The 18,379-nt window shown below is 42.5% G+C and overlaps 1 protein-coding gene across 2 annotated transcripts in view; it reads left to right on the forward strand.

Annotated features, from left to right (window-relative positions):
- The window catches only part of GRID2 (glutamate ionotropic receptor delta type subunit 2), a 924,709-nt gene that overhangs the window by 499,640 nt on the left and 406,690 nt on the right, over positions 1 to 18,379 (forward strand). The gene's annotated exons all lie outside the window — the stretch shown is intronic.

An 18,379-nucleotide genomic window follows, 5' to 3' on the forward strand; every position in this document is an offset into this window, starting at 1 on the left:
GGGCATTTCCCCTTTCTACCCAATGCTGATATTCACCTCAGGCCCAAGTTCTGTTCTAGAACTGCGATGATTAGAACACAGCAAGGATTTCCAGACTGGCTGACAATCTACCTCTGTTCCATTTGGCCGCTTTCAAGGGCATTTTGTAGGTGGATTAGTAAAATTATTTTATCCTCAATACTTTAGTAAGTTTATGATGCAGTTAGTAAAAAGTGACATGTGTTTATAATGAGGAAACACCTGAAATAGCCCTCACTGTAGCCCGATCTCTGGGATGAAAAGTCATTATGATTCTTGTCTGTATGGATAGTAGAGTCATTCATTCATTCAATCGTATTTATTGAGCGCTTACTGTGTGCAGAGCACTGTACTAAGCGCTTGGGAAGTACAAGTTGGCAACATATAGAGATGGTCCCTAACCAACAGTGGGCTCACAGTCTGGAAGGGGGAGACAGAGAACAAAACAAATTAGAATTCAGTAATGGTGCTTCAAAAAATCTGGATCCACATTAAAAGGCCATTACATTATGCAAATTATGAGGGAGCTCACAATAATAATAATAATGATGGCATTTATTAATCTTACTATGTGCAAAGCACTGTTCTAAGCACTGGGGAGGTTACAAGGTGATCAGGTTGTCCCACGGGGGGCTCACAGTGTTAATCCCCATTTTACAGATGAGGTAACTGAGACACAGAGAAGTTAAGTGATGTCCAAAGTCACACAGCTGACAATTGGCGGAGCCAGGATTTGAACCCATGACCTCTGATCCAGAGCCAGGGCTCTTTCCACTGAGCCATGCTGCTTCTCTCAATCATTGGTGGCTGTTTTGGGTTATAATGTCTCTTCAGGAGAGTCAGCATTCAGCAGTTTGTGGAGGACATTTTCCAGATGAGGTAACTGAGGCCCAGAGAAGTTAAGTGACTTGCCCAAAGTCACACAGCTGACAATTGGCAGAGCTGAGATTTGAACCCATGACCTCTGACTCCAAAGCCTGTGCTCTTTCCACTGAGCCAGAGGCTGCCCATCAGATTAAAGTACCTCACCAGTTGTCGGGAAGACCCTCTGTGATCAGAGACACTTCCGTTGGAAGGGGCTACTCCCCTGAGAGTTAAGCACCTGTATGTATGTATATACACCTGTATATATGTATATATGTTTGTACATATCTATTACTCTATTTTACTTGTACATATCTATTTTATTTTGTTAGTATGTTTGGTTTTGTTCTCTGTCTCCCCCTTTTAGACTGTGAGCCCACTGTTGGGTAGGGACTGTCTCTATATGTTGCCAACTTGTACTTCCCAAGCGCTTAGTACAGTGCTCTGCACACAGTAAGCGTTCAATAAATACGATTGATTGATTGATTGACAGTTGTCTGCGGGGAAGACCACAAGACTGAGCATCCCAAGTCCTGAGTTCTTCTCCTGGCTCTATCGCTTTTTTTTAGTATTATGGTGTTTTTTCAGTACTTACTGTGTGTAAAACACTGTTCTAAGTGCTGGGGTAGATACAAGTTAATTAAGTTGGACATAGTCCCTGTACCACATGGGGCTCACAGTCTAGGTAGGAGGGGAACTAAGGCAGAGAGAAGTTAAGCAACTTGCTCAAGGCCTCAAAGCAAATTGTTGGCAGAAGTGGGATTAGAACCCAGGTCCCCTAACTCCCAGGCCCATGCTTTTTCCACTAGGTCATGCAGCTTCTAGTGGGCAAGTCACTTAACATATCTGTGCCTCAACCTCATCATCTGTAAAAAAAAAAAAAAAAAAAAAAAAAAAATGAGGATTACCTGTTCTCTGGCCCCCTTCAGGCTGTGCACCCCATGTGGGATAGGAACTATGTCTGATCTGAACACATTAGCTGTCTAGTCTCATGCTTGGCACATAGTAAGCACTTGACAAATACCGCAGTTATTTGTCTTATTAAAAACTTCAGTTGGAAAAGCATCCTGAGAATACGAAGTGCAGTTACAAGAGATACCTATACCTTCCCCCTGAGTGGCAGCCCAAAACAGATCAAACACGACTGGACCTACCACCCATAAAGTTCACATAAAGCCTTCTAGATTGTAGGGTCCTGAGGGCATCTCTACAACTTCTATTGCATCTTATTCACCCAAGGGTTTAGTATAGTGCTCTGTACACAACTAGCACTCGATGTATACCACTGGGTGCTTGGAAGCCCAGCTTAATGTCAGTCCTGAAGAGCAAAATGTCCTTCAGTTTTAATTGAGCTGGCTCAGAGCACCTCAGGCAACCTCTCAAGGAGGTCAAATTTACTTAAGGGTTGTTGGAGTTTAGGTCTGATGATGGTGTTGAATGGATTTTGTAAAATGGAGTGCGTAGACCTCTTTCTGTTGCTACCTACAGTTCTCCTATATTTCCTGAGCTGCAGAGGCCATGTCTGCTGTACCAGGTTTCACTGTGACTCACCATTCACCATGATGACACAATCTTAGCTTCCACTAGATTAGATCTATATAGGCTTGTTGAGAAGCTTGCTTCAATTTCCATGTTGATTTTTACTTGTCGTGGAGTTTTGTGCTCAACCCAATTTGCTTTTGTCTGGCGCTTAGTACGGTGTTTGGCACATAGTAAGTGCTTAACAAATACCATGAGTATTATTAATTAATCATATTGAGAGCTTACTGTGTGCAGAGTACTGTACTAAGCACTTAGTAGAGTATAGCAGTTGCTAGACACATTCCCTACCCACCACAAGCTTATAATCTGGAGGGGTAGGCAGACATCAATATAAATAAATTAGTGATACATATGAAAGTGCTGTGGGACTGAAGGAGAGGTGAATAAAAGGATGCAAATCCAAATTCAAGGCTGACATAGGGGAGTGGGAGAAGGGGAAATGAAGCTCTGATGAGAGCCTCATCAGGGAAGACCTCATGGAGGAGATGTCCCTTCAATAGGTCTTTGAAGCAGGGAAGAGTGATCGTCTATCAGTTATGAAGAGGGAGGGCTTCCAGGCCAGAGGCAGGATGTGGACAGGAGATTGGTGGTGAGATAGGTGAAACTGAGGTACAGTGAGAAGGTTTGTCATTAGAGAAGCAAAGTGTGCAGACAGGGTTGTAGTCGTCTGCCAGTCATATTTGAGTGCTTACTGTGTGCAGAATGCTGAACTAAGCACTTGGGAGAACGTACTATAACAATAAGTAGACACATTCCCTGCTCACAGCAAGCTTAGAGTTTCGAGGGGCTATCTAATAGAAAAGCAGCGTGGCTCAGTGGAAAGAGCCCGGGCTTGGGAGCCAGAGGTCAGGGGTTCGAATCCCGGCTCTGCCACTTGTCAGCTGTGTGACCTTGAGCAAGTCACTTAACTTCTCTGAGCCTCAGTTCCCTCATCTGTCAAATGGGGATTAAGACTGTGAGCCCCATATGGGACAACCTGATCACCTTGTATTCCCCCCCCAGCACTTAGAACAGTGCTTTGCACATAGTAAGCGCTTAACAAATGCCATCATTATTATTCAGCGCTTAGAACAGTGCTTTGCACATAGTAAGTGCTTAATAAATGCCATCCAAGAAAAGCAGTGAGGTAGAAGGGGGCAAGGTCATTGAGTTCTTCAAAGTTGACGGTAAGGAGTTTCTCTTTGATGTGGAGGTTATACTCAGAGCTTCGTCCCAGTGTGTCAGCATATTTGAAAATAACAGAATGGGTAACCACTCTCCCCCTCTCGACTGTGAGCTTGTTGTGGACAGGGAATGTGTCTGTTATTGTATTGTAGTCTCCCAAGCAGTACAGTGCTTTGCCTACAGTAAGTGCTCAATAAATATGACTGAATGAATTAATTTTCAATATTTGATTGAAATAATCCTAGTAATACAAACCAAATTAGTAATGTAATTATAAAGTAATTCATGTGTGAGGTTGACAGAAACTTGCTTACCCGTGTGAATGAGAATTATTAACACCATTTGAACAAAGGAAATGAAAAAAATGTTCATGAGCAAGAATTCATTTTCCTGAATTACCAGTGAATGTTAAAAATACCTGTTACCTGCTTTCCAGTTCACTTGCAAGCACCTCTTGAGAATCTCACCAGTTTATATCATCATTATTATTAATAATGATGATGGATTTTGTTAAGCTTTTACTATGTGCCTAGCTGTTCTAAGTGCTGGGATAGATACAAAGGTTGTCAGATTGTCCCTCATGGGGCTCACAGTCTTAATCCCCATTTTACAGATGAGGTAACTGAGGCACCAAGAAGTTGTGACTTGCCCAAAGTCACACAGCTGACAAGTGACGGAGCTGGGATTAGAACCCACGACCTCTGACTCCCAAGCCCATTCTCTTTGTACTAAGCCATGAGCCTATTAGTATATGGAATTCTTTTGGAAGGCCCATGTCATTCTTATGGCTTGAAATGACCCTCCAGTGAAACACTTTCCACATCATTAAATAGGGGATTTTATCTGGATCAGTGTAGCTAACCTTCAGACGAGGTTTTTCTATCTATAGTAAAAGGTGACATGTCCAAGGACGCATTCATGTCAAAAAGAAAAAGATACTGAAATAGGCTCTATAGTGTGACTTAGCTAGTTGACCTGGAAGAAATCAGGCTATGGGCCTTTCCTCCTTTGAGTGAGTTCTGCCACTGTTTTATTGCAAACCCTTACTGTTTCATTGCTGTGGTAATTTATATCTGTAAATGTTCTGGGCAAAGCATCAGCCTGCTCATCCTATGTGGTGGGGGTTGAGCGGTGGCAGGGGGGCAGTCCACAAGAGGTGGGAGTTTGGCATTGGCAGGTTTGGAAAATGTCTAGGAAGCAACATTAACATATCGAAGCGGGAAGCTTCCTCTGAGTTGAGACAATCACCAAACATAACTAACAAACAAACAGAGGGATCTTGCAACTTGGTGAATAACTCAGCTCCTGGCTAGTCTCAATGTGTCATAGGCTCACATAATGCTACCATTAGTCTTCGCAAGTGCCCATCCAGCTTCCAGCAAAATAGGGAGTTAAGGTGTTTAGAGACATGGAAACTGAGGCATGCAGAAAGGAAGTGCCACGGTTTGCCTCCACTTGCATCCTCAGTCAACAGAAGAAGAAGAAACAATGATCTGTTCTCTCCGACCTGTCAACTTCAGGAAGTGTAATCTGGGTTTCTGGGCATCTTCAAGCATCTGTACGTTCCTTTATATGACACTTCATATTGGGATATCAGTTTGAATCCTGGTTTTGACTGATTGCACTAATATTGAGCAACAGATTTTATTTTACAATTTTCCCACACTGCAAGAAAGGAACATTAAAAAACCCTAATATATCGGAGCAATATTTCATCACAAAGTTATCACTGAAGGAATCACAACTGTGGGATTTCAAAGCTGGAGATTCTATGGTAGAATTAACAAGAATTTGGTTGGGGGGCCTTGCCCATTTGTGCTTCTAGTTACACTGATAGATGGTAGTCTGGAAATCAGTACATGTTTCAGCCCATTTTTTTCAGATATCAAACCCAAGTGGCTAATGAGGCCTTTCAGCTCAATTAGACAAGGTCTGGAGGTTCAGTTTTACCTCAGATTGATGAAACACCTAGTTCTTGGGTCCGTCTCTCATCTTCAGAGCACACCAGCTCTCCTAGGATGTATCGTGAATTCCAAACTGAGAAGAATGGTTCACTCCCTTCAAATGTGACCCAGTTTCTGGGGGAATTATAGAATAAAAACAGAATAACTGACAGGCTTCTTTTCAAACAAACAGCTTCACTAACTCCTTCTACCCCCTTCCTCATAAATCCATTAGCTCGATGAGTCTTACTTAGGGGTAGCATGAGGAAGAGGCATGTTTAATTCAGGCATCAGACTGCTGCTTTCACACTGATGCCGATACAACTACATAGGAAATAACAGCTGCTCTCATATAGACTGCGGCATGTCACAATCTGCTATGGGAACGCAGCTGGAGAAATGTGCCAAGCGTTCTCATCTGTAAATCAAATACCAACTAGGAAAGAGTTTAGGACTGTATCTGGAATTCCAGCCACTGCGGCTTTGGCAGTGCTTTCCCAGGTCTTGTGTGAAGCGGGAATGACGTTTGGTTATGGCAGCTTTGCAGAGGCTCTGGCAACACCTTTCTGCCCATAATTAAGAAATCTTGCCTCAGAGACAAGAGCCAGGGTCCCTTTCCCAGGGGGTTTCCCCCCACACCATTCTCCATCTAAAGCATATTTCTCTTCCCTATCTTTTCTGACTGAGGAATCCAGGTATTTTCGATTTATGAGAAGCAGAAGCAGTGTGGCTTAATGAAAAGAGCATGGGCTTGAGAGTCAGAGGTCATGGGTTCTAATCCCTGCTCTGCCACTTATCAGCTGTGTGACTTTGGTCAAGTCACTTAACTTCTCAGTGCCTCAGTTACCTCATCTGTCAAATGGGGATTAAGACTGTGAGCCCTACGTGGGACAATCTGATTACCTTGTATCTACCCCAGCACTTAGAACAGTGCTTGGCACATAGTAAGTGCTTAACAAATACCATAATTATTATTATTATATGGAATGCAGATAAGTCCGATGGACACATTTGCATCCAAAGAACCATGAGACATGATAAAAGATGTAATCAGTCAACCAACCAATGGCATTTATTGAGTGATTACTGTTTGCAGAGCACTGTACTAAATGCTTAAGAAAGTATACTCTAACAGAGCTAGTAGCCATGATCCCTGACTATGAGCTGAAAAGCAGCATGGCTTAATGGAAAGAGTTTAGGCTTGGGAGTCAGAGGACCTGGGTTTTAATCCCAGCTCTTACAACTACTTGCTGTGTGACCTTGAGCAAGTCACTTAACTTCTCAGGGCTTGTTATCCTGTTCTCTGTCCTTCTTAGGCTGTGAGCCCCATGCAGGACAGGGATTGTGTCCAACCTGATTAACTTGCATCTATCCCGGAGTTTAGGACAGTGTTTGACACATAGTAATGGCTTAATGAATACCATTAAAAAGGAGCTTACGGCCTACAGGAAGGAGACATTAAAATAGATTAGTGATAGGAGAATAGTAGATTATAAGCATATTTATGTAAGCATTTTGGGGCTGAGGTGAGTATCAGGTATCAAAGGGTCATAGTTTCTACCCGTAAGTCAGAGTGCCGTTCGTGTGATCTTGTGCAGTCCCCTTCTGACTGGCAGCCCATAGGGTAGGAGAGCTGGAAAGGAGAGCGGATGCCATCAGTGGCGATGGAGATAGATACCTCCTTGGGTCCTCCTCAACCGCAAGCACCACTGGGTCTCAGACTGGTGTGCAATGTGACACTCAAGTTAGCCCTACATAGCGTCGGAGACGTCGCTGCGTAGTGGAACTAGTTGAATTTAAATCAATCAACCAGTCGTATTTACTGAGCACTTACTGTATGCAGAGCTCTTTAACTGCTTAGGAGAGTACACTATAACAATATAACAGAGTTGGTATATACATTCCCTGCCAACAACGCATAGTGCTATGGAAATCAACCTAAAACGATCATGGGAGAGCTTGAAAGATTGACGGTGACAAAAATATATATAAAGAGGAACGCTGCACATGTGAAACTTCCTCTTCCTTGACTAAAATCTCCCCATTCCGTCTCCCCTTATCCTCTCTGCCCCTGCCCCTCACCAGTCAGAGAGCACTTGGAGTAAAACAGCCTCCAACAATAGTACAGCAGCAAGCTGTCAGAAGATAATGCCAGGCAGACAATGCAGGCTAGCTTTGCTTTCCTTGAGCAAAAACTTCAGGAAGCTGGAAAGACCAAAAGACAGATCGACAAACAGCAACAGATGCAGTAAGTGGCACACTCAGAAGGCCATCTTTCCTCTCACAGTGCACATCGATCACGCATCGATCTCTTCATCCCTTCCTCATGTATAAAGAGGGCCTCGCTATCAGTAGCATTATCTTCAATATAAAGAGCTTTATACACACACACACTCAACATGCAGCTGTCTTTCTTTTCGAGGATAAAAGTATAGACAGACCCAGTTTTTGCATGAATGTAGCCAAAGTGGTCCAATTTGCAATACACAAAAAATTCCATTCTCCACATATAAAGATTACCCTTCGCAATGCTAGTATGTGGGGCCACTCCCAATCTTCCTAAAGCCGCTTGCCATGTCTTGTCAAAGCAACTCCCTTTCCTGACTGTTGCATGCCAGATTGGTCCTCGAGCTATAGCGGTCTCTCAGCAGTCCACTACTCTGTCACATTCTTTGATACGATGTTTCACTACTTCCTTAAAATATATATTATGCCCTGCTGGCTTGTGTGTGCCCCTTTCAATTCAGTGTTTGGCCACTGCTTGGATATCATGCTGTGTCCATCCTTCCCCCCCACACGCTATGCTCCTCTAATGACAACCTACTTACTGTACCTCAATCGTGTATATCTCACCACTGATCTCTCACCCACATCCTGGGTCTGACCCGGAATGCCCTCCCTGTCCACATCCAACAGATGATCACTCTCCCCAGCTTCAAAACCCTATAAAGAACGCACCTCTTCCAAGAGCCCTTCCTCGACTAAGCCCTCATTTCCTCTTCTTCTACTCCCTTCTGTGTCATCTTTGCACTTGGATCATGAACACTTCTGTAATTTATTTCCAAGTGAGTACAAGAGAGTTAGTAGATACAAGACCTGCCCTAAAGATCAGGATACCAAGAAGCAGGCTCAAAAAGAAAGATAAACAAAAACCCATTGGTGCAGCCAGGTTCTGTCTTGACTTGCAAACAATGAAGGAGGGAGTGGCAGTGAAATAAACATCTTTTCAGCCAAACTTGCAAACATGTAAAGCACCTCACCACCAGTAATATCATCATCTGAACCAAAGAACAGCTTTATTAGTGCATGTGTTTAGGGAGAGAAAGAAAGCATTCAGGTGAATTAAAGCACAATGTTTTTAAGAGTCATTTCCCTGTATGACTTTCTTTTTCCTGAAACTTATAGAGTTGGAAATGAACCAATAATGTATTTAGATAGATGGCATGCTCAGTTGTCAGAAGTCCTTTGCCATCACCATCATCAAGTCTTATTGTCTTTGCCTTATTTAATTCTAACAATACTACTGTTGCATCTCTCTTCCCCAAAGCAACCAGGATATTTAAATTAGGAGTGTGTGTTGAGCTGTGGTTGTCATTCTCACTTATGATTTTTATATGATGCTGATTGAACTATTGTAATTAACCCTGGAAATCATTAAGGATTATTTTTGCAAAAGAAGGTCTGGTAAAATATAAACTCATTACTATCATGATAGACAATATTCTAGATGAAAATCATCTTTTCTTAATAGGGATGATTAGTCTATCAACTTTTACCTCAGCAAAGGATTTTAGGATATAAATTTGCATTTACAGGTATCTCTATGGATAAAGAAAGTCCCAAAGGAGGAATCTGAATGTAGAATGACATTCAAAGTGATATATATATACACACACATTTGAATGGAATATTTTAGGATAGGAAAGATCAGAAGAACAGTGTTATTTAAATTCCCTGCATTTTCCTATATCTGTTGTGCTAGATAGATTCCAGTGTTTTGATCTCAGCCCCAGTTGTGACTCAGAAGTGAGTAGATGGTTATGTTCTTCAGTTCAGTTATTTGTTCCAAAGGAGTCTGGCCAGAATCTTGCTGACAATGGAGGGCAATAAGATTCTCCAATAGTTTACCAAAGCAGGTCAACCCACTTTCTTTCTGAAAAATCAATCAGTGGTATTTACTGAGTGCATTACTGTGTTCAGGGCACTGTACTAAGCTCTTGAAGATGGTGATGGTGGTGTTTAGTTCTTCAGTGATGCATGTGTGATCCATATCCAAACTCCTGTAGTCGCCCATCCATCTCTGCAATTAACAGAAACTCCTTACCAACAGCTTTAATGCACTCAATCGACTGGCCCCTTCCTATGTTACCTCACTGCTTCCCTACTACATCCTAGCCCGTGCACTTCGCTCTCAATACCAACCCACTCACTGTACTTCCATCTTTTCTGCCTCACTGCAGTCCTCTCACCCACATCCTGCCTCTTCCTAAAGAGGAACTCCCTTCCTCTTCAAATTCAACAGACCATCACTCTCCCCACCTTCAAAACCTTATTAAAAGCTCATCTCCTCCAAGAGGCCTTCCCCATCTTAGCCCTTATTTCCTCTTCTCCCGCTCCCTTCTACGTCACCCTGGCACGTAGATTTGCACCCTTTATTCACCCTACTCTCAGCCACTCAGCACTTATGAGAGAAGCAGCATGGTTTAGTGGATAGGGCACAGGCCTGAAAGTCAGAAGGACCTGGGTTCTAATTCCGGCTCCGCCACATGTCTGCTGTGTGATCTTGGGAAAGTCACATCATTTTTCTGGTCTTCATTTACCTTATCGTTAAAATGGGGATTGAGTATGAGCCCTATGTGGAACAGGGACTGTGTCCAACCCAATTAAATTGTTTCTACCCCAGTACTTGGCATACAAACAGTGCTTGGCATACAAAAAGTGCTCAACAAGTACCATTATTATTATTTTTCTAATTTATTCATTTATGTTAATGATTGTATCCCCCTCTAGACTGTAAGATTGTTGAAGGCAGGGAACATGTCTATCAAGTTTTGTTATCTTGTAGTCTCCCAACCACTTAGTACAATGCCATGTGAATATGACTGATTGATATGTTGGGAAGTACTCTGATAATCATTTGAGATTAATTCCTCTCCCTGCTTGCAGATTTCTGAAAGGATGCCATCAGCTCCAGATTCTTTTCCACTTTACTTGGCTTTGATTGTCCTCTTGCAAGCGATTATTATAGTGCTCTGCATACAGTAGGTGCTCAGTAATACGACCGATGGATTAACTTCATACACTAGAGCTAAGGCCACCCCTTGGAGCTCTATGTATGCTTCAGAGGGCATCGGATTGAATAGGGAAAGGTGTGTGCATAAAAAAAGAAGATACTACCCTATTTGAATAAGGTTCCCATTTTTTTATGTTATGCGGGTGGTTCCGTCTGTACCCTTTGGCGATGGCATAGCAGTGGACATGGGGCCATGAAACTTCTTTAGTGATTAATCCAACCCAGTATATATCCCCGTATTGCTTCCACCTCCAGCACCCTATCTCTAGCTGCACACTTCTTGGCTGGTGATTTCTCTGGTTTGTTTGGGAAACATCATAACCCAGTATTTTACATTTGAATTTGAGGCCCGACGAGGTACCAGTGGTGCTTGTCAACATTCTGAGCGGATACTCACACTGAATGAGGCAGTGGGGGGGATAAATTTACGACAATTTAAACACCCTTGCTAGACTTAAAGTTGGCTGACCAGCAGTGACACATGGATCTTTACAGACACAAGAGCACCAATCAATCGATGGTATTTATTGAGCCCCTACTGTATGCAGAGCATTGTGCTAAACACTTGGAAGAGCTCAATATAACAGAGTTGGTAGGCATGTTCCCAGCAATGGATGGGATCTCCTTTCCAGAACCCTCTTTGAAAATGAAGAAAAGCTTGGTATATTGATGGATTTTCAGTTGGTTGATATGACCCAACATAGGAAGGGGGAGAGAAGCATGTGTGGTTTCCATGCTTCACCTTGAGTTCCGTTTTGGATGGGATTGGGAGCGGGTCTGGGGAGACCTGTTTGATAGCTGAAGGGTCTCCCCAGAATCAGCTGTACTTACAAGATGGTGGGAAGGATGACTTTGAGATTTCCTTACCTTCTCTGCCCTTCAGGTGTAGTTTTTCGGTGGGGAGGGTGGCACTAGAGGCTACAGCTCTGTCATTCTCCCTTAATAGCCTTCAGGACCAAGACTTTGATAGTAGTTTGGCTGGATCATCACAATTGCATTGCAATCTTCTGAAGCCTCTGCTTGTGAATCTTTAATCCTTATCAGTACCCTAAGGAAGCTGCTATAATCCTGGGCTGGGGACACAGTGGAAATCAAACATCATTCCTGAGAGCAAATCAACATTCCGGCTTAGAACATTTTTTTTATTCCGTTTCACATTTTTGTGTGCTGCCTCTCGTTACTCTTCTTAGCTATATTAAATGATATTTGTAGAACATTTACCTAAACCCAGGAGTAGATAAAAATTAATCAGGTTGCACACAGTGCCAGTCCCACAAGTCTAAGTGGGGAAGGGAACAGGTATTTCACCCCCATTTTACAGATTAGGTAAGTGAGGTACAGTAAAGGTTAAGTGGCTTGCCCAAGGTTAAACAGCAGGCAGTTGACAGAGCCAACATTAGAACTCAATTCCTCTGACTAACCCCCTGACTCCCATACTGTTTCCACCAGTCAACACTGCTTCTCACTGAGCTCATCTCCTTAAAATTGTGTAGTTCAAAAAGGAGAAACTGTGGCATCAGCCTGGGGAGGACAAGAAGGATACAGGATTGAGTCAACAGGCTCAACAGTGTGTTAGTGTCACACTGATGCAAGCAGCTCTTGTTGGAATCGAGTGACTATTATGATTACTCTTCATGAAAGATGCTATTATTTGTGGAAAATAAATGAGACTGAGGCATATTGTCCAGAGACATTGGTGAATTTGTTCCATATCATGTAAGGTAACTCTGTTAGGACATAAGGCAGTTTTCGGAGTTGAAAAATGTCTGGAGAGTTTGTAGATATCAGCCATGTTCTACAGGTCTAGTTTACAGGGGCATAAAAGTCAGAACTGTCCAAATCTCAAGATGAATCAAATTACAAATCTAGTGCCGAAAAATGATAGATTTATGTTTTCAAAAAAGAAAAATCAACAGCTAGGGCATAGGTTGTGACTTGCCCAAGGTCACACAGCAGGCAAGTGATAGTCCAGGATTACAACCCAGGATCTCTGACTCTTGGGCCCATGCTTTTTCCCCTGAGACATTCTGCTCCTCAGCTCCTTCAGGAATCCTTCCCCAATTAATTTATAGTCTCCCTTTTTTATATTCTCCCTACTGACTATTCAACACTTAAGAGCCACCTAAGCACTTAAGTGTTCATAACCTCCTAAAGCACTTCTGTACACATCTTACATCTCAGATTACTTAGGCACTAACTCATGCACATAACCCTTTCCCTTAGTCTTCCTATTTAAAATGAATTCTGGTGTCTGTCTCCCTGACAAGATAGTGATCCCCTAGAGAGTTGAACTCTTGTCTACTAATTGTACTCTTCCCTAAGCTTAATAAAGTGCTCTGCACACATAATAGATATTGTAAATTCAATTGATCAATTCTTACTGTTCCTCTCACTTAAAACAATAGGTACTCCAGTTAGCTATTACAGGAGTTGCAAACAGTATTTTATCCCTAACTGCTCCAGCAACAAAATTAGCACCTAATCCGACTAGCAAACCGCCCTACTCAAATATCAGTATGTAAACATGCTAGGTTTTTCTGCGGTTTCTCGCAAACAATCTTGGTATCTCAAAAACAATGTTGGTATCTCAGAGGCCAATTAAGAGGTCTCTGCACCTGAGAAGTGTTTTCTCCTCTGATGTGATTAGGAAACTATCCTTTCTCAAACTTGTAGACCTTTCCTGCAATTTCCGAGGGACTTTACTGGAGCCCACTGCTTGATCACACAAAGTCCTCTGATAGGCAATGCAGACTGTTAGATTACCATATCTATGTTTGCTAACTAGCATCTCCTATTCTCTAAGCTTCCCAGGTGCACAAAAAGAAGTGATTTTTTTTAAAATGTCATTTGTTAAATGCATATATGCTCCAGATACTATACTACATACTGGGGTAGAAATAAACTAATCATGTTGGACACAGACCATGTCCCACATGGGGCTCACAGTCTCAATTCCCATTTTACAGGTGAGGTGACTGAGGCACAGAGAAGTGAAGTGACTTTCCCAAGGTCACACAGCAGACAAGACAAGTGGCAGAGCTGAGATTAGAACCCATGTCCTTCTGACTTTCAAGCCCAGGCTCTATCCACTGTGCCCAAAAGTGGTTTCTTCTGATTTGGCCAATACTGGTGTCAGGACTGATGTTCTGGCACAGTTCCTGCAGGAGCCAATGTGGGAACTCAGCAAGGCAGCGGCTGAGACGGCAGGGAACCCAGTAGCTGTCTGCCTGGCAACACAGACTTGTGAATCCTCTTCCTGGCTCCATAAAGATTTACATCAGAATTTCAGCTTAGCCAGCAGCCAAGGCGGCATAGCTTAGTAGAGGGGTTTTGCACACAGTAAGCGCTCAATAAATATGATTAAATGAGTGAAAGAGCCAGGAGCTGCTGAAACCTCCCTTCTGTCTAGGAAGTACTGTGGTCCCCTCTGCTGTGGGGATGGCTCTGAGAATAAATGTGTCAGTCTCTGCCTGTGTGTGGGTGGGTGAGGGGGAAGAAGGGAGATTTGTGATTGTGTGTCCGACTATGGGTGAGAATGGCTAAGGGGATGGCGTTGGGGTGGATAAGGAGACCCAGAAAGGTGGGAGAGAAAAGAGAAGTACACAACCCAGGCAGAGGCTGAGTATTTCTGGTGGCCTCAGATGAAGGATGGCCCAAAAGTGGGCATTCTGAATCCTGAGACAATCACACTTGTTCAAGGATCCAGCCCTCATCCTTTTAAGGGGAGTCGGGGGGACACAGAACACCACAGAAAATCAACTCCCCCTCTGGACTGTGTCAATTATCCTTATAATAATAGTCATAATGTGGTATTTACTGAGTGTTTACCTGGGGGTCAAGCACTGTACTTAGTGCTGGGGTAGATACCAGACAATTGAGTCATGCATAGCCCCTGGTTCACAGGGAGCTCATGGTTTCAGGTATTGAACAGGTATTGAATCTCCCATTTTACAGATGAGAAAACTGAGGCACAGGTAAGTTCAGTGGCTTGCCCAAGATCACACAACAGGAAAGTTGGGTGGGAACCCAGATCTTCTGATGCCCAGAGCTGTGCTCTTCCCCCAAGGCCACACTGTTTCTCCTATGTCTTTAAGACACTGAAGGAATCGAAACTATCCCCTTAATGTCAAATGAAAATCTGTTTGATATGTTCTCAGGCATTCTTCTCTCCTTCCTCCTCTCTCTCCATCTGTAAGTGGGTGGCTGTCAGTGAAGACCATCTCTGAGAAAACCTTCACTTTCATAGGGTATTTAAAATGAATTATTCTGCACAGCTATAATGATTCTTTCTTGCCCTAACTCTTTAAAAATATTTCTTGCACTAGAACAAACTTAATTCCCTAACTTTTAAATGAGAGGTAGAAGAGGGAACACTTCATTCTGCCCAGGCTGCCTGATAAAATGATGAAAAACGGGGACATGCATCTTCGTATTCTAAGCTGAAGGAGCATGGTGGGAAAGATATGGTGGTTGTTTGGAGGGAACTCACTCATCTGTGTTTCTGGATGGAGAAATAAGCATCCATTTTCATCATCTTTCCTGTTAAACTCTTATTTTATTTTCTCTGGGGTTCCTCCTCTAGTCTAAGATTATTTATGCTCCACCTTGTGCTCTCACACATAGAATAATCTTCTAACAAATTTAAGATATGACCAGTGGTGCCAAATAATCCTTACCATTCATTCCCATGTCTGGCTGTGGCAATACAAATAGCAGCAGTCTCTGCTGAAACCCCATTAAGGTCTCAATCACCTTCTTACCTAAAAGGGAAAAGAAGGATGGGGTGAAAACGCTTCCAAGCTAAACCCAAGGATGTAGAAGGGGTTTCAGCTGACGAGATATCCATAGCAAATCTGTGCTCGGTGCCTTTGTCAGGAAACCTGAGGAAAAGTTAATGGAAATGGGTTTTCACCATAAGCAGAACCACTTTGAGAGACACCTACTGTACTTGGAAAAGCTTCGCCTCTGAAGCCTCATGTTTTGGTAACTATGGCACACAGCTCTGTTTCCATTTTTAAAAATTTCTGGGAGGCGTTCTCAAGATGCTTTTCCTGAAATGTCATCTTCCCTGTGGTAGAAATCCCTCCTTTTTCCAGCTTTCCTATCTGACTACCGAAAGTTACATTTCAGAATCTGCCCTCACTATTTGCATTTCAACTCATCTTTCCCCTGAGGATATATCCTTACACTACAAACATTAACTAATCATAATAATTATGGTATTTAAGTGCTCACTATGTGCCAAGCACTCTTCTAAGCACTGTAATAGATGTAAATTAATCAGGTTGGACACGGTCCCTGACACGGGGCTCACATTCTTAACCCCATTTTACAGATGAGGTAACTGAGGCACAGAGGAGTGAAATGACTTGCCTAAGGTCACACAGCAGACATGTGGAGGAGCGGAACTAGAACCCAGATCCTTCAAACTCCCAGGCCTGTTCTGTATCCACTAAGCTACGCCGCTTCTAGTCTTAATATAAACTGTAAGAGATGTAAGTAATCAAGCATGGCCCTAGTGGAAATAGCATGGGCTTGGGGGTCAGAAGGACCTGGGTTCTAATTCCAATTTTGCCTCTAGTCTGCTGTGATCTTAACTCTGTGTCTGTGTTAATTTTTGTTAATCTGTCAAATGGAGATTAAGACCATGTGTCCCATGTGGTTCATGGACTGTGGACAACCTGATTACCTTGTATGTACCCCAGTGCTTAGTACAGTGCTTGGCCCATAGTAAGCCCTTAACAAATACCATTAGGAAATAAACCAACCAGATCATTGGAGGAGATTGCCAATAGTTGAAGAGCAGGCAGGTGCAATTCCTCGGAATTGGAATTCTTCCTCCGATTTGTCTGAAGAAATAACAGGTATCAATCCTTTCTCTATTCAAGGACTAACTTCACATATACACACACACACACACACACACACATTTATTTAAAACCTGGTTTTGAACTTTGATCAGATGTTCCCAAGACTTAGATTTGGTATGCAGATCATGTTTACACAAATCTATTTTGTTCCATTTAATATCACTCTTCCTCCTCTCTTACGAATATTATCCATATACAAAGCTTAATTGCAGTAGTCTTTTCACTCTTGCCTGTTGAACTGAAATTTTCTCTCCCAAAAGGAATATTATTCTAGTTGGGTTCGGTAGCTTTAATTTGGAAGTTTTGTGCTTTTTACCATGTTGTTCTATTCTAATTTTACTCTAGTGTTCTTTGGTAATAATTGTTCGTTCCTCCATTTAGTGTAATTGGCAGAGTACTTTTCTGGACATAAAAAGCCAAGGGCAAGAGACATTATTTTCAGGAATGACTTTCCTGGAGGTTCAAAACATGCTCTCAACAAATGAGGATGTAATAAAATAAAGATTCCCTCGATTTAATCTTGAATTGGGGTAGAGGAGTTATTTCTTTCTGAAAACACTTTAGCCACTCATGGAAAATAGAAATTATCTACCTGTTCCTTGCATCTTCTGGTCAACAATCAGGTGCTTTGCATAAGTTAAAGCTGTTGATAGTAAACTCCTCTTTAATACCATTGCAACAGCCTGTCAGCCATTAACTAAAAATGCCAAGAATTCTAGCATCCTACCCTGTTTTTGTAATTAAAACTGTTGAAAATATTGATTGAGAGGTCTTTTATTCTCTTATTGCTTTTTAAATTCTTTACCTCGGTCCTTTATACTCCTCCTTAATCATGAATGCAAATAAAATTCGAAGTGGAATCAGCAGCTGCCTAAGGCACTTTGAGCTTAGTGGGTTGCCATGGGAACATTGAAGCTGAGTGTCTGACCAGGGGAGGAATAATACCTGATGTTTCTTTTATTAATGGAAAAGCACTTCCATGGAATGGGGGTGCTTTCTCTCCTGGCAAAATGGTACTCTTCCTTACAAGAGCTATCTATTGTTGCCATGGCTGAGCCTAATCTACTGATAAGGAATTGGGTTCTTGGGATCAAATAATAAGCATTTCTTTGGGTCTGTCACCGAGTTTCCACCAAGCAATGAGGCCGTGACACACACCGCGGTGGACAGCCTGACTGCACCCAACAGACTGACCCTGAGCTGTTCTCTGCATTCTGCCTTTTATGCCCAGTTCCCTCTGCCCCTTCCATGATGTATTTTCCTAAGTTCATTTAAAAATGATTCCTTTCTTCTACTCTACCTTTCTAGTTCTGCCAATCAGGGCAGCCCAAGCTGTAGATCAATTTTTCCTGTAGAAGCGGACTCCCAGTATGCTGATGAAGAATCCCCAGAGGGCAGGATTTCCTAAACATCCCCTCAGGAAAACAACCTGTTGTCTAAGTTGTGTGTTATGTGTCTGGGGGCACAAAAGTTCCCTTAAGGTGTGCTACTTTCCAAACCTTAAATTCCCTTGAGTGACTAGAAATCCTGAGGGGTCAGGATCATAGATTCCCCACACTGCAGGGGATGAAAATCTGTAATAATAATATTAATAGTGGTATTTAAGTCAAATCAAAGTCGCTGTCCCACATGGGGCTCACAGTCTTAATCCCCATTTTACAGATGAGGTAACTGAGTCACAGAGA

This window comes from Tachyglossus aculeatus, chromosome 12 (genome assembly GCF_015852505.1).
Source record: "Tachyglossus aculeatus isolate mTacAcu1 chromosome 12, mTacAcu1.pri, whole genome shotgun sequence".
In the NCBI taxonomy this organism is placed as follows: domain Eukaryota; kingdom Metazoa; phylum Chordata; class Mammalia; order Monotremata; family Tachyglossidae; genus Tachyglossus; species Tachyglossus aculeatus.